Here is a 15,963-nt window from a genome sequence, read left to right as displayed (position 1 = left end):
TTAAGAACCAAGCGGACTGTGAAGAAGCTGCAGAAGGACCTCTGTGGGCTCAGGAATGGTTGAAGGAATGGCTGCTGATTCAATGTCACAAAGTGTGAGGATGCACCTGGGGTACCAGCAGTGGGGAGGAGTACCATATGTCCAACGGGATGAAGAAAATGTACTAGTTGAGACTTGTGAGAAGGACCTAGGTGTGTATGTTGACAATGAGCTGAAGTTCTCGGGCCATTGTGAGGAAAGAAGGTAAATCAGGCAAATAAATTATTGGGTCTTATAAGAAGGTCGTTCAGAATGGGCGGTCCAGTCCTGTGACGATCTTCAGGAGTGAAGTGCTTCCCCATCTGGAGTGCTGTCACCCCATCTGGTCCCGAGATATGCTAGGGACTGTCAGTTGGTTGAAAATGTTCAAGGAGGGCCGCAAACTGGTGCCTGCGCCCGGCATCTCAGCTACCCTGAGAGATTGGGCCTGAACTTGGCTTATACTACAGACGGGCAGGGGCCCCTAGTTGAGGTTTATAAGCATCTCAGGGGCACTACTCAGTTGAGTGTCCTTACTTGAGCTGGCGGACGCTCACCACAAGGTCACAGCCCAAGATTGAGGAAGCGCAAGTCCGGAAACCGGAGGGCAAACTTTTTTATGAGGGTTAAACTTGAACAATCACCAGAGGTTGTGACGGCACCAGTGTGAGCTCTTTCAAGAGAAGACTTGATCAACACTGGAGCGGGTTCAGGTACATTCAGAGCCGGATGATGCCCAGTATTGCCAACAGTGCGTGACAGAGACGTGACCGATCGCCGGAAGGTAAGCGAGCTGACCTTTTGGTGAAGAATATAAAGGAAAAAGAGATGACCGATCGCCCAGCGGCTAACAAGCCGATCAGTGGCGAAGAGGATAAAAAAAAAAAATCGAGACAAATCACAAGAAGATTACATATAGGTAGAATATTGATAGTATAAGAGTATGAGGAAGATTTTGGGAAGTGGCCGATATAGTTATTTACACTGTCAATACACTTATCTTATGTCTTAAGGGCTTACTTCTCAAACACCGCTCACATAACTCTTATTAATTACTTAACATGACATGGACACATTAATAACACCTTCTATTGAAGTTACTAGGACATTATGTTTATTACATAGGACATCATATTTCGTTACTAGACACTGATTCTCGACAAGAACATGAAATGAATACACTTCCCACGTAAGTAACTCATCCCATGGAAAGCTCTGACAAAACTCACGTGACCTAGGGGAGGCCTAGCAGGTGGTCCTGGGTTGTCTCTATGGGAGACGGTTAGCTGGGCACCGGTGTCTGAGAGCAACTCTGCCTGACCGGAGGCGGCGGCCTCCGGCCCTGACTTCTCGAGCAGGACTCTCGGGACGTCGAGCTGGCCCTTCTTGGTTACAAGACACACACTCTCTGGGGGAGAGGGAGGACTAGGACGTCCTATATATTGGGAGGCGAGTCAGGTTGAGCCGATCGGGGGGGTTCTCATTTGCCCCTAATGTAGGGTCAGGTCTGACTTCTCTGTGAGCCGGTGTCTCACATGTGTGTGACATGGGAGGAGCCTGGCTGATTTATAACTCCTTACGCCGAGAGTTACTCACATGACCTCCCTAATGTCCGGCAAGTCTGCCTGTTTCTGAGATGTAAGCTGTGGTCTGACAACCCATCACTACATTATCATGGAAAACGGGAAATTTGTATCATAGAAAATGGAAAATATCTATTTTCCGCGAAGAGTGATTTATCTCTTTCGAAAAGTAGATAGATTTTCTGCTTTTCGAGAAACAGATTATCGACTTTTCGAGATAGATTTTCAATTTTGGAAATGTGCCTATTTTTGCGGAAGTAGATTATCTGTAGAAAACGGGAAATTTGTATGTAAAATGGAAATATCTACTTGACCGGGAAAGTTGGTTATCTGCTTTCCGAAAATGAATAGACCACCTACTACTTTTCGGGGAAAGTAGATTATCGACTTTTCAGAGTAGATTTTCGAATTTGGAAATATTAATTAAATTTGCAGTAGATTATCGCTAGAAAACGGGAGAATTTGTATCATAAAATAGGAAATATCTACTTTCCCAAAGTTGGTTATCTACTTTCGAAAAGTAGATAGATTTTTCTACTTTTCGGAAAAATGCGTTATCGACTTTTTCGGGAAGTAGATTTTTCGAATTTGGAAATATTACTAATTTTTGCTAAGTAGATTATCATAGAAACAGGAAATTTGTATCATAAAATGGAAATATCTACTTTCCGGGAAAGTTGGTTATCTACTTTTCGAAAGTAGATGAATTTTCTACTTTTCGGAAAAGTAGATTATCGACTTTCAGGGGAAGTAGATTTTCGAATTTTGAAATATTAATTAAATTTACTGATAGATTATCATAGAAACAGAAATTTGTATCGCAAAAATGGGAAATATCTATTTTCCGGGAAAGTTGGTTATCTACTTTCGAAAATGAATCGTTTTCTACTTTTCGGAAAAGTAGATTATCGACTTTTTCAGAGTAGATTTTCAGGCCCCAGAAATATTACCTAATTTTGCCGTGGAATATCATAGAAAACAGGAAATTTATATCGCCAAAATGGGAAATATCTACTTTCAGAGAGTTGATTATCTTTTTCGAAAAATAGATAGATACTACTGGAAAAAGTAGATTATCTAAACTTCGGGAAGTAGTTTCGAATTTTTGCAGGGAAAGCATATTACTAAAATTTTGCAAAATTGTTATCCTGAAAACGGAAATTTGTACTCCATAAAAATAGAATATCACTTTCCGGGAAAGTTGGTTATCTACTTTCACGAAAAAGTAGGCCAAATTTTACTTTTCAGGAAAGTAGATTATCGACTTTTCGGGGAAGTAGATTTTCGAACACAGAAATATTACTACTTTTGCGAAGTAGATTATCATAGAAACGGGAAATTTGTATCATAAAAAATGGGAAATATCTACTTTCGGGAAAGTTGGACTATCTACTAGGGGTAGATTATCGACTTTTCGGGAAGTAGATTTCGAATTTGGAAATATTAATTAAATTTGCAAAGTAGATTATCATAGAAACGGAAATTTGTATCATAAAAATAGGAAATATCTACCGGGAAAGGACGGTTATCTACTTTCCCGAAGTAGAATAGATTACCTACTTTTCGGAAAGTAGATTATCGACTTTCAGAAATGGAATTTTTCGAATTTTGAAATGTAACTAATTTTGCGAAGTAGATTATCATAGAAAACGAAATTTGTATCATAAAAAATATAGAATATCTACTTTCCGGGAAGAAGTTAGTTATCTACTTTCGAAAAGTAGATAGATTTTCTATTTTTTCGGAAAAAGTAGATTATCGACTTTTCAGGAAGTGAATTTTCAATTTTAGGGAAATATTACCTAATTTTGCAAGTATATTATCATAAACAGGAAATTTACCATCATAAAAATGGGAAATATCTACTTTCGAGAAAGTTGGTTATCTACTGAAAAGTAGATAGATTTTCACCTTTTCGGGAAAGTAAATCCTTTCGGGGAAATAGATTTTCGAATTTTGGGAAATATTACTAATTCTGCAGAAGTAGATTATCATAGAAAACAGGGAAATTTGTATCATAAAAATGGGAAATATCTACTTTCCGGGAAAGTTGGTTATCTACTTTCCCGAAAAGTAGATAGATTTTCTACTTTCGGAAAGTAGATTATATCGACTTTTCGGGTAAGTAGATTTTTCGAATTTTGATAATTAAATTTGCGAAGGTAGATTATCATAGAAAACGGGAAATTTGTATCATAAAAATGGAAATATCTACTTTCGGGAAAGTTGGTTATCTTTCGAAAAATATATAATTTTCTACTACTTTTTCGGGAAAGTAGATTATCGACTTTTTCGAGAAGTAGATTTTTCGAATTTTTGGAAATATTACTAATTTTACGTACCATTATCATAGAAAACGGGAAATTTGTATCTAAAAATGAAATATCTACTTTTGGGAAAGTTGGTTATCTACTTTCGAAAGTAGATGAATTTTTCACCTCGGAAAGTAGATTATCCGACTTTTTTGGAAATAGATTTTCGAATTTGAAATATTACTAATTTTGCGAAGTAGTTATCTAGAAACGGAAATTTGTATCATAAAATAGAAAATATCTACTTTCTGGAGAGTTGGTTATCTACTTTCCCAGCAAATAAACCTACTTTTCAGAAGTAGATTATCGACTTTCGGAAGTAGATTTTCGAATTTTGGAAATATTACCTTATTTTGCGAAAGTAGATTATCGCAAAACAGGAAATTTGTATCATAAAAATAGAAATATCACTTTCCAGGAAAGTTGGTTTATCTACTTTCAATAAATCAAACCTACTTTTCGGAAAAGTAGATTATCGACTTTCGAGAAGTAGATTTTCAGGTGAAATATTACCTAATTTTGCGAAGTAGATTATCATAAACGGGAAATTTGTATCACTAAAAATGGGGAAATATCTACTTTCCGGGAAAGTTGGTTATCTCGAAATAGATACTTTTCGGGAAAGTAGATTATCGACTTTCGAGGAGTAGATTGCACCAATTTGAAATATTACTATTTTGCAAAGTAGATTATCATAGAAAACCCAGAAATTTGTGTCATAAAAAAATGAAATATCTACTTTCCGGGAAAGTTAGTTATCTACTTTTCGAAAATTGAATAAATTCTACTTTCGGAAAAATAGATTATCGACTTTTCGAAGTAGATTTTTCAATTTTGGAAATAACCAATTAAATTTGCGTAGATTATCATGAAAACCAGGAAATTTGTATCATAAAAAATGAAATATCTACTCGGGAAGTTATCTACTTTCGAAATAAACCTTTTCGGGAAAGAAGCAGATTATCGACTTTCGAAGTAGATTTTCCGAATTTTGAAATATTACTAATTTGCGAAGCGTTATCGCCAAAACGGGAAATTTGTATCAAAAATGGGAAATATCTACTTTCCGGAAGAGTTGGTTATCTACTCCCGAAAAACCTAAAACAAACCCCTACTACTTTCGGAAGTAGATTATCGACTTTTTCGGGGCGGAATTTTCAATTTTGAAATATTACTAATTTTGCAAATGTATTATCATAGAAAACAGAAATTTGTATCATAAAAATGAAATATCTACTTTCCGGGAAGTTGGTTATCTACTTTCACGAAAAAATAGATAGACCGGGAAAGTAGATTATCGACTTTCGAGGAATGAATTTTTCGAATTTTGGAAATAATGCCTACTTTTGCAGTAGATTATCATAAATAAATTTGTATCATAAAAAATAGGAAATATCTACTTTCCAGAAAGTTGGTTATCTACTTTCCCAGTAGATAGATTTTCTATTTTGGAGAAAATATATCGACTTTTTCGGGGAAGTAGATTTTCAATTTGGAAATATTACTTAATTTTTAAAGTATATTATCATAGAAAACGGGAAATTTGCCATCATAAAATGGGAAATATCTGCACCGGGAAGTTGGTTATCTACACGAAAAAGTGAATGGGACTTTTCTGCACTGGGAAAGTAGAATATATCGACTTTTCGGGGAGTAGATTTTCGAATTTTCTGGGGAAATATTACCCTAATTTTGCAGTAGATTATCATAGAAACGGGAGAATTTGTATCATAAAAATGAAATATCTACTCCAGGAAAGTTGGTTATCTAATTTTCTACTTTCGGGAAAATAAATTATCGACTTTCGAGAATGGAATTTTCGAATTTTAGGGAAATATTAATTAAATTTGCGAAGTAGATTATCATAGAAAACAGGAAATTTATATATAAAAATGAAATATCCACTTTCCGGGAAAGTTGGTTATCTACTTTCCCAGTATATAGACTCTACTTTTCGGGAAGTAGATTATCGACTTTTCGAAGTAGATTTTCGAATTTGGAAATATGCCTAATTTGCGAAATGGAATTATCTGCATAGAAACGGGAAATTTGTATCGCAAAAATGGAAATATCTACTTTCAGGAAGAGATGATTATCTACTTTCCCAGCATAAATCAAACCTACTTTTCAGGAAAGTAGATTATCGACTTACGGGAAATGTAGATTGCACTCTGAATTTTAAGAATATTACCTAATTTTTAGTAGATTATCATAGAAACGGGAAATTTGTATCATAAAATGGGAAATATCTGCACTTTCCGGGAAAGTTGATTCTACTTTCCCGAAGATAATTCTACTTTCAGGAAATGTAGAATATCATTTTCAGGGAAGTAGATTTTTCTAATTTGGAAATATTACCTAATTTTGAGAAGTAGATTATCATAAAGCTGAAATTTGTGTCATAAAAATGGGAAATATCTACTTTCCGGGAAAGGTTGGTTATCTACTTTCAAGCAGATACACTACTTTTCGGGAAAGTAGATTATCGACTTTTCGGTAGTAGATTTTCTGGATTTTGGAAATATTATAATTTTGCAAGTAGATTATCATGAAAACAGGAAATTTGTATCATAAAAATGGGGAAATATCTACTTTCCGGGAAAGTTGGTTATCACTCTCGAGAAATAGATAATTTTCTATTTTCGGGAAAGTAGTTATGGACTTTTCGGGAAGTAGATTTTCGAATTTGGGAAATGTACGAAATTTTGAGCGTAGTTATCATAGAAAACAGGAAATTTGTTCATAAAAATGGGAAATATCTACTTTCGGGAAGGTTGGTTATCTCTTTCGAAAATAGATAATTACTTTCGGGAAAGTAAATTATCGACTTTTGGGAAGTAGATTTTCCGAATTTGGAAATATATTACCTAATTTTGCAAAGTAGATAATCAGCAAAACAGGAAATTTGTATCTAAAAATGATATCTACTTTCTGGGAAGAATTAGTTTTCTACTTTCGAAAAATAGATATTTCTACTTTTCGGGAAAGAAGTAGATTATCGATTTTGGGAAGTGATTTTTCGAATTTTGGAAATATTACTAATTTTGCGAAGTAGATAATCATAGAAAACAGGAAATTTATCATAAAAATGGAATATCTACTTTCCGGGAAAGTTGGTTATCTACTTTCGAAAATAGATATTCTCTTTTGGGAAAGTAGATTATCGACTTTCGGGAAGTAGTTTTTGAATTTTGGAAATATTAACTAATTTTGCGAAGTAGTTATCATGAAACTGGAAATTTTATCATAAAAATGGAAATATCTCTACTTTCCGGGAAAGGTTGGTTATCTACTTTCGAAAAGTAGACAGATTTTCTACTTCTCGGGAGAAGTAGATTATCATTTTCAGTGATTTTCTTGACACGAAATATTACCTAATTTTTACGAAGTAGATTATCATAGAAAACAGAAATTGTCATAAAAATAGAAATATCTACTTTCAGGAAAGTTGGTTATCTACTTTCGAAAAAAGTAGATATTTTCTTTCAGAAAATAGTATCGACTTTTCGGGAAGTAGATTTTTCAATTTTGAAATATTCCTAATTTTGCAGTAGATTATCGTAAAACGGTATTATACTTAAAAATAAATATCTACTTTAGGAAAGTTGGTTATCTCTTTCCCGAAAGTAGATAGATTTTCTACTTTTCGGGAAAGTAGATTATCGACTTTTCGGGAGTAGATTTTCAATTTTGAAATATTACCTAATTTTGCAGTAGATAATCATGAAAAATTGTATCATAAAAATGGAAATATCTACTCCGGGAAAGTTGGTATCTCTGGATGCTTCTACTTTTGGGAGAAAGTATGATTATCGACTTTTTCGAAGTAGATTTTCGGTTACAGAAATATTACCTAATTTGCGAAGTAGATTATCATAAAAACGGGAAATTTGTGTCAAAAAATGGGAAATATCTGGAAAGTTGGTTTATCTACTTTCGAAAAAATGATTTCTACTTTTCGGGAAAGTAGATTATCGACTTTTCGGGAAGTAGATTTTCACGAATTTTGAAATATTACCTAATTTTGCGAAGTAGATTATCATATAAAACGAAATTTGTATCAAAAAATGAAATATCTACTTTCCAGGAAGAGTTGGTTATCTACTTTCAGTAAATACGACCTACTTTTCGTGAAAGTGTTATCTTTTCGGGGAATTTCGAATTTAGAAATATTGCCTTTGCTGTAGATTATCATAGAAAACGGAAATTTGTGTCATAAAACTGAAATATCTACTTTCCGGAAAGTGGTTATCTCGAAAAAGTGGATACATTACTTTTCGGGAAAGTAGATTATCGACTTTTCGAGTAGATTTTCGAATTTTGGGAAATATTACCTAATTTTGTAGATTATCATAAAACCAAATTTGTATCATAAAATGGGAATATCACTTTCCGGGAAAGTTGGTTATCACTTTCGAAAAAATATACTCTTTCTTTCAGGAGAAGTAGATTATGGACTTTCAGGAAGTAGATTTTCAATTTGAGAAATATTACGTAATATTTGACGTAGATTATCATGAAACGGAAATTTGTATCATAAAAATGGGAAATATCTACTTTCCGGAAAGTTGGTTATCTACTTTCGGTAGATAGATTTTCTACTTTTCGGGAAAGTAAATTATCGACTTTTTGGGAAGTAGATTTTCGAATTTTGGAGAAATATTACTAATTTTGCGAAGTAGATAATCATAGAAAACTGAAATTGTATCATTGATATCTACTTTCCGGGAAAGTTGGTTTTCCTCGAAAAGTAGATAGATTTTCTACTTTTCGGGAAAGTAGATATCGACTTTCGGGAAGTGAATTTTTCGATACAGGGAAATATTACTAATTTTGCAGTAGATAATCATAGAAACAGAAATTTGTCATAAAATATGGGAAATATCTACTTTCCGGGAAAGTTGGTTATCTACTTTCGAAAGTAGACAGATTTTCTACTTCTCAGGAAAGTAGATTATCGACTTTTCGGGAAAGTAGATTTTTCAATTTTGGGAAATATTACCTAATTTTTGAAGTAGATTATCTATAAAACAGGAAATTTGTATCATAAAAATGGGAAATATCTGCTTTCCGGGAAAGTTGGTTATCTACTTTCGAAAAGTAATATTTTCTACTTTTCAGAAGTAGACTATCACTTTCGGGAAGTAGATTTTCGAATGGAAATATTACCTAATTTTTTGCGAAGTAGATTATCATAGAAAACGGGAAATTTGTATCATAAAAATGGAAATATCTACTTTCCGGAAAGTTGGTTATCTACTTTCCCGAAAAGTAGATAGATTCTACTTTTCGGGAAAATGAGTTATATTTTTCGAGAAGTAGATTTTCATTATGGAAATATTACCTAATTTTGCGAAGTAGATTATCTGAAAAGCAGAAATTTGTATCATAAAATGGGAATATCTACTTTCGGAAAGTTGGTTATCTACTTCCCGAAAAGTAGATAAATTTTCTACTTTTGGGAAAGTAGATTATCGACTTTTCGGGGAAGTAGATTTTCCGAATTTTGGAAATATTACCTAATTTTGCGAAGTAGATTATCATAAAAACGGAATTATCATAAAATGGGAAATATCTACTTTCCGGGAAAGGTTGGTTATCTACTTTCGAAAAAGTATGAATTATCTACTTTCGGGAAAAGTAGATTATCGACTTTTCGAGTGGATTTTTCAATTTTGGAAATATTATCAATTTTGAGTAGATTATCATAGAAAACGGAAATTTGTGTCTATAAAAATTGAGGAAATATCTACTTTCCGGGAAAGTTGGTTATCTACTTTCCCGAAAGTAGATAGATTTTCTACTTTTCGGGAAAAGTAGATTATCGACTTTTCGGAAGTGGATTTTCGAATTTTGGAAATATTACCTAATTTTGCGAAGTAGATTATCATAGAAAGGAAATTTGTTTCATAAAAATGGGAAATATCTACTTTCCGGGAAAGTTGGTTTATCTACTTTCGTAGATAGTTTTTCTTTTCGGGAAAGTAGATTATCGACTTTTCGGGAGTAGATTTTCGGTAATGGAAATATTGCCTAGTATTTTGAAGTAGTTAATCATAGAAATGGGAAATTTGTCAAAAAATGGGAAATATCTACTTTCGGGAAAGTTGGTTATCTACTTTCCCGAAAAGTGGATATTTCTACTTTCGGGAAGTAGATTATCGACTTTTCGGGGAAGTAGATTTTTCGAGGAGGAAATATTACCTAATTTTGCGAAGTAGATTATCATAGAAAACGGGAAATTTGTATATAAAAATGGGAATATCTACTTTCCGAAGTTGGTTATCTACTTTCGAAAAGTAGATAGATTTTCTACTTTTCGGAAAGGTAGATTATCACTTTTCGGGGAAGTAGATTTTTTGATTTTGGAAATATTACCTAATTTGTTAAAGTAGATTATCATAGAAACGATTTGTATCATAAAAATGAAATATCTACTTTCCGGGAAAGTTGGTTTTCTACTTTCCCGAAAAGTATATAGATTTCTACTTTTCGAAGATAGATTATCGACTTTCGGGGAAGTAGATTTTTCGAATTTTGGGAAATATTATAATTTTGCGAAGTAGATTATCATAGAAAACGGAAATTTGTATCATAAAAATGGAAATATCTACTTTCCGAAAGTTGGTTATCTACTTTCCAAAATAAATAAATTTTCACTTTTGGGAAAGTAGATTATCGACTTTCGAGATAGATTTTTCGAATTTTGGGGAAATATTACCTAATTTTGCGAAGTAGATTATCATAGAAAACGGGAAATTTGTATCTAAAAAATGGAAATATCTTTCCGGGAAAGTTGGTTATCTACTTTCGAGAAGATAGATTACCTACTTTTCGGAAAGTAGATTATCGACTTTTTCGGTAGTTTCGAATTTTGGAAATATTGCCTAATTTTGCAGTAGATTATCGAAAACAGGAAATTTGTATCATAAAAATAGGAAATATCTACTTCCGGGAAAGTTGGTTATCTACTTTCCCGAAAAATAGATAATTTTCACTTTTCAGAGATAGATTATCGACTTTTCGGGAAGTGAATTCGAATTTACGGGGAAATATTACGTAATTACAAATTTCCGTTTTCTATGATAATCTACTTCATAAAATTATGTAATATTTCCCCAAAATTCGAAAATCTACTTCCCCGAAAGTCGATAATATTCGGAAAGTAGATAACCAACTTTCCGGAAGTAGATATTTCCAGTTTTTATATTCTAATTCCCGTTTTCTGTAATCTACTTCATAAAAATTACGTAATATTTCCCCCAAAAAATTCGAAAATCTACTTCCCCGAAGTCGATAACTACTTTCGAAAAGTGAAAATCTCTACTTTTCGGGAAAGTAGATAACCAACTTTCGGGAAGTAGATATTTCCCAGTTTTTGTATTCGATTTCCCGTTTTCTATGATGATCTCTTCATAAAAATTAATATTAAAATTCGAAAATCTACTTCCCCGAAAAGTCGATAATCTACTTTCGAAAAGTAGAAAATCTATCTACTTTTCGGGAATAGTAACCAACTTTCGGAAGTAGATATTTCCCATTTTTTATGATACAATTTTCGTTTTCTATGATAAATCTACTTCGCAAATTAGGTAATATTTCCCCCAAATTCGAAAATCTACTTCCCCGAAAGTCGATAATCTACTCCGAAAAGTGAAAAATCTATCTACTTTTCGGGAAAGTAAAATTATCATAGAAACGAAATTTGTATCATAAAAAATGGGAAATATCTACTTTCCGGGAAAGTTGGTTAGATAACCAAATTTGCAGCAGATTATCATAGAAACAGAAATTTGTATCATAAAAATGGAAATATCTACTTTCCGGGAAAAGTTGGTTAGATAACATGCGAAAATTATCATAGAAAACAGAAATTTATATCCTCTAAAAATAGAAATATCTACTTTCAGGAAAAGTTGGTTAGATAACAAATTTGCGAAAACAATTATCATAGAAACAGGAAATTTGTATCATAAATGGAAAATGTCGCCGGGAAGAAGTTGGTTAGATAACCAGCACCAGCAGAATATCATAAAAGAGCAGAAACATATGCAAAAAATGGAAATATCCTTTCCGGAAAGTTGGTTAGATAACCAAATTTGCCGAAATAGATATCATAGAAAACAAGAAATTTGTATCATAAAAAATGAAGAATATCTGGAAGAAGTTGGTTAGATAACCAAATTGCGAAAACAGATATCATAAAGCAGGAAATTTGCCATATAAAAATGGGAAATATCTACTTTCCGGGAAGAGTTGATTCCGATAACCAAATTGCCGAAAATAAGGAATATCATAGAAAACAGGAGAATTTGTGTCATAAAAAAATGGGGAAGTAGATAGATTTCTAATTTTCAGGAAAATAAATATCGACTTTTGGAAAGTAGATTTTCGTATTTTCAGGAAATATTAATTTTGGGAGTAGATTATCATAGAAAGCAGGAAATTTGTATCATAAAAAATGGGAAATATCTACATTTCGGGAAAAGTTGGTTAGATAGCAAATTTGAAAATAGATATCATAGAAAACAGGAAATTTGTATCATAAAAATGGGAAATATCTACTTTCAGGGAAAGTTGGTTATCTACTTCCCCGAAAAGTGAAATAGATTTTCTATAATTTTCGGAAAGTAGATTATCGACTTTTTGGGAAAGTAGATTTTCGTATTTTCGGGAAATATTACCTAATTTTGGGAAGTAGATTATCATAGAAAACAGGAATTTATATCATAAAAATGGAAATATCTACTTTCGGGAAAGTTGGTTAGATAACCAATTTGCCGAAAATAGATATCATAGAAAACAGAAATTTGTATCTCAAAAAATGGAAATATCTACTTTCCGCGAAAGTTTCTTAGATAAAAACTTTCGAAAATAGATTATCATAGAAAAGGAAATTTGTATCATAAAAATGGGAAATATCGACTTTCCGGAAAGTTGGTTAAATATAACTTTCCCGAAAATAAATATCATAGAAAACGAAATTTGTATCATAAAAATGGGAAATATCTACTTTCCGCGAAAGTTGGTTAGATAACAACTTTCGAAAATAGATTATCATAGAAACGAAATTTGTATCTTAAAAATAAAATATCGACTTTCCGGGAAAGTTGATTAGATAATAACTTTTCGAAAATAGATTATCATAAACGAAATTTGTATCATAAAAATGGGAAATATCTACTTTCCGGGAAAGTTGGTTATCTACTTCCCGAAAAGTAGATGAATTTCCAATTTTGAAATAGATTATCGACTTTTTGGAAAAGTAGATTTTCGTATTTTCGAAATATTACTAATTTTGGGAAGTAGATTATCATAAAAAACGAAATTTGTATCATAAAATAGGAAATATCTACTTTCGCAGGGTTTCTTAGATAACCAACTTTCCCGAAAAATAGATTATCATAAAAACAGGAAATTGTATCATAAAAAATGAAATATCTACTTTCCGCGAAGTTTCATAGATAACCAACTTTCGAAAATGAATTATCATAAAAACAGGAAATTTGTATCATAAAAAATGGGAAATATCGACTTTCCGGGAAAAGTTGGTTAAATAACAACTTTTCCGAAAAACATCATAAAAACAGAAATTTTATCTAAAAATGGGAAATATCTACTTTCAGGAAAGTTGGTTAGATAACCAAATTTGCCCGAAAATAGATTATCATAGAAACAGAGGAAATTTGTATCATAAAAATGGGAAATATCTACTTTCCGCGAAAGTTTCTTAGATAACCAACTTTCCGAAATAAGATTATCATAGAAACGGGAAATTTGTATCATAAAAATGGAAATATCTACTTTCCGCGAAAGTTTTCTTAGATAACCAGCACCGAAAATAGATTATCATAGAAACAGAAATTTGTCATAAAAATGAAATATCGACTTTCAGGAAAGTTGGTTGAATGTAACTTTTCGAAAATAGATATCATAGAAAACGAAATTTTATGTAAAAATGGGAAATATCTACTTTCCGGGAAAGTTAGTTGAATAACCAAATTTGTCAATGATTATCATAGAAAACAGGAAATTTGTATCATAAAATGGGGAAATATCTACTTTCGCGAAAGTTCTTCAAGATAACCAACTTTCCGAAAATAGATTATCATAGAAAACGGGAAATTTGTATCATAAAATGGAAATATCTACTTTCCGCGAAGTTTCTAAGATAACCAACTTTCCGAAAATAGATTATCATAGAAAACAGAAATTTGTATCATAAAAAATGGAAATATCGACTCCGGGAAAGTTGAAGTTAGATAACCAACTTTTGAAATAAATATCATAAAACGAAATTTGTATCATAAAAATGGAAATATCTACTTTCCGGGAAGTTGATTTATCCTACTTCCCCGAAAAAGTAAATAGATTTTCTAATTTTCGGAAAATAGATTATCGACTTTTTTGAAGTAGATTTTCGTATTTTCGAAATGTTACTAATTTTGAAATGAATTATCATAGAAAACGGGAAATTTGTATCATAAAAAAATGGGAAATATCTACTTTCAGGAAAGTTAGTTAGATAACCAAATTTGCGAAATAGATTATCAAGAAACAGGAAATTTGTATCATAAAAAATGAGAAAAATCTACTTTCCCAAAAAGTCTATCATCTACTTTCCCGAATTAGAAAATCTATCTACTTTTCCTGAAGTAGACGCCAACTTCCCGGAAGTAGATATTTCCCATTTTTTTATGATACAAATTTCTCGTTTTCCTATGATATTCAGGAAAGTTGATTATATAACAAATTTTCCAAAAATATATTATCATAAAAACGAAATTTGCATCATAAAAAATGGAAATATCTACTTTCCAGGAAAGTTGGTTATCTACTTCCCCAAAAAGTAGATAGATTCAATTTTCGGGAAAATAAATTATATAGACTTTTTGGGAAAAGTAGATTTTCGTATTTTCGAAATATTACCTAATTTGGGAAGTAGATTATCATAGAAAACAGGAAATTTATACTCATAAAAATGGGAAATATCTACTTTCAGGAAAGTTGGTTAGATAACCAAATTGCCGAAATAGATTATCATAAAAACAGAAATTTGTATCATAAAATTGGGAAATATCTACTTTCCGCAGTTTCTTAGATAACCAACACCAAAATAAATTATCATACAAACCAGGAAATTTGTATCATAAAAATGAAATATCTACTTTCAAGAACGTTGGTTAAATAACCAAATTTACCGAAAATAGATTATCACAAAGAAACGGGAAATTTGTGTCATAAAAATAGGAAATATCAATTTCAGGAAAGTTATAATCTACTTCCCGAAAAAGTAAATAGATTTTCTAATTTTCAGGAAGTAGATATCGACTTTTGAAATGAATTTTCAATATTTTCGAAAATATTACCTAATTTTGGGAAGTAGATTATCATAGAAATGGAAATTTGTATCATAAAATGGGAAATATCGTTCGAGAAGTTGGTTAGATAACCAAAATTGCCGAAAATAGATATCATAGAAAACAGGGAAATTTGTATCATAGAAATATACTTTCCGCGAAAGTTTCTTAGATAACCAACTTTCCCGAAATAGATTATCATAGAAAACCCAGAAATTTATCATAAAATTGGGAAATATAAACTTTCCAGGAAAGTTGGATTAGATAACAATTTTGAAATAGATTATCATAGAAAACGAGATATTTGTATCACTAAAAACGGAAATATCTACTTTCCAGAAGTTAGTTATCTACTTCCCGAAAGTAGATAGATTTTCCAATACTTAGAGAAAGCAGTTATCGACTTTTGGAAGAAGTAGATTTTCGTATTTTTCAGAAATATTACCTAATTTTGGGAAGTAGATTATCATAGAAACACGAAAAAAGGAAATTGTATCATAAAAATAGGGAAATATCTACTTTCGGGAAAGTTATTTAGATAAATTTGCCGAAAAAAGATATCATAAAATGATTGTATCATAAAAAATAGAAATATTTACTCCGCAGTTCTAAAGAAAACAACTTTCGAAAATAGATTATCATAGAAACAGAAATTTGTATCATAAAAAAATAGAAATATCGACTTTCAGG

The sequence above is a fragment of the Homarus americanus genome, unplaced genomic scaffold (genome assembly GCF_018991925.1).
Source record: "Homarus americanus isolate GMGI-L3 unplaced genomic scaffold, GMGI_Hamer_2.0 scaffold26351, whole genome shotgun sequence".
Lineage (NCBI taxonomy): Eukaryota > Metazoa > Arthropoda > Malacostraca > Decapoda > Nephropidae > Homarus > Homarus americanus.
Note: the sequence above shows the minus strand (reverse complement) of the source record.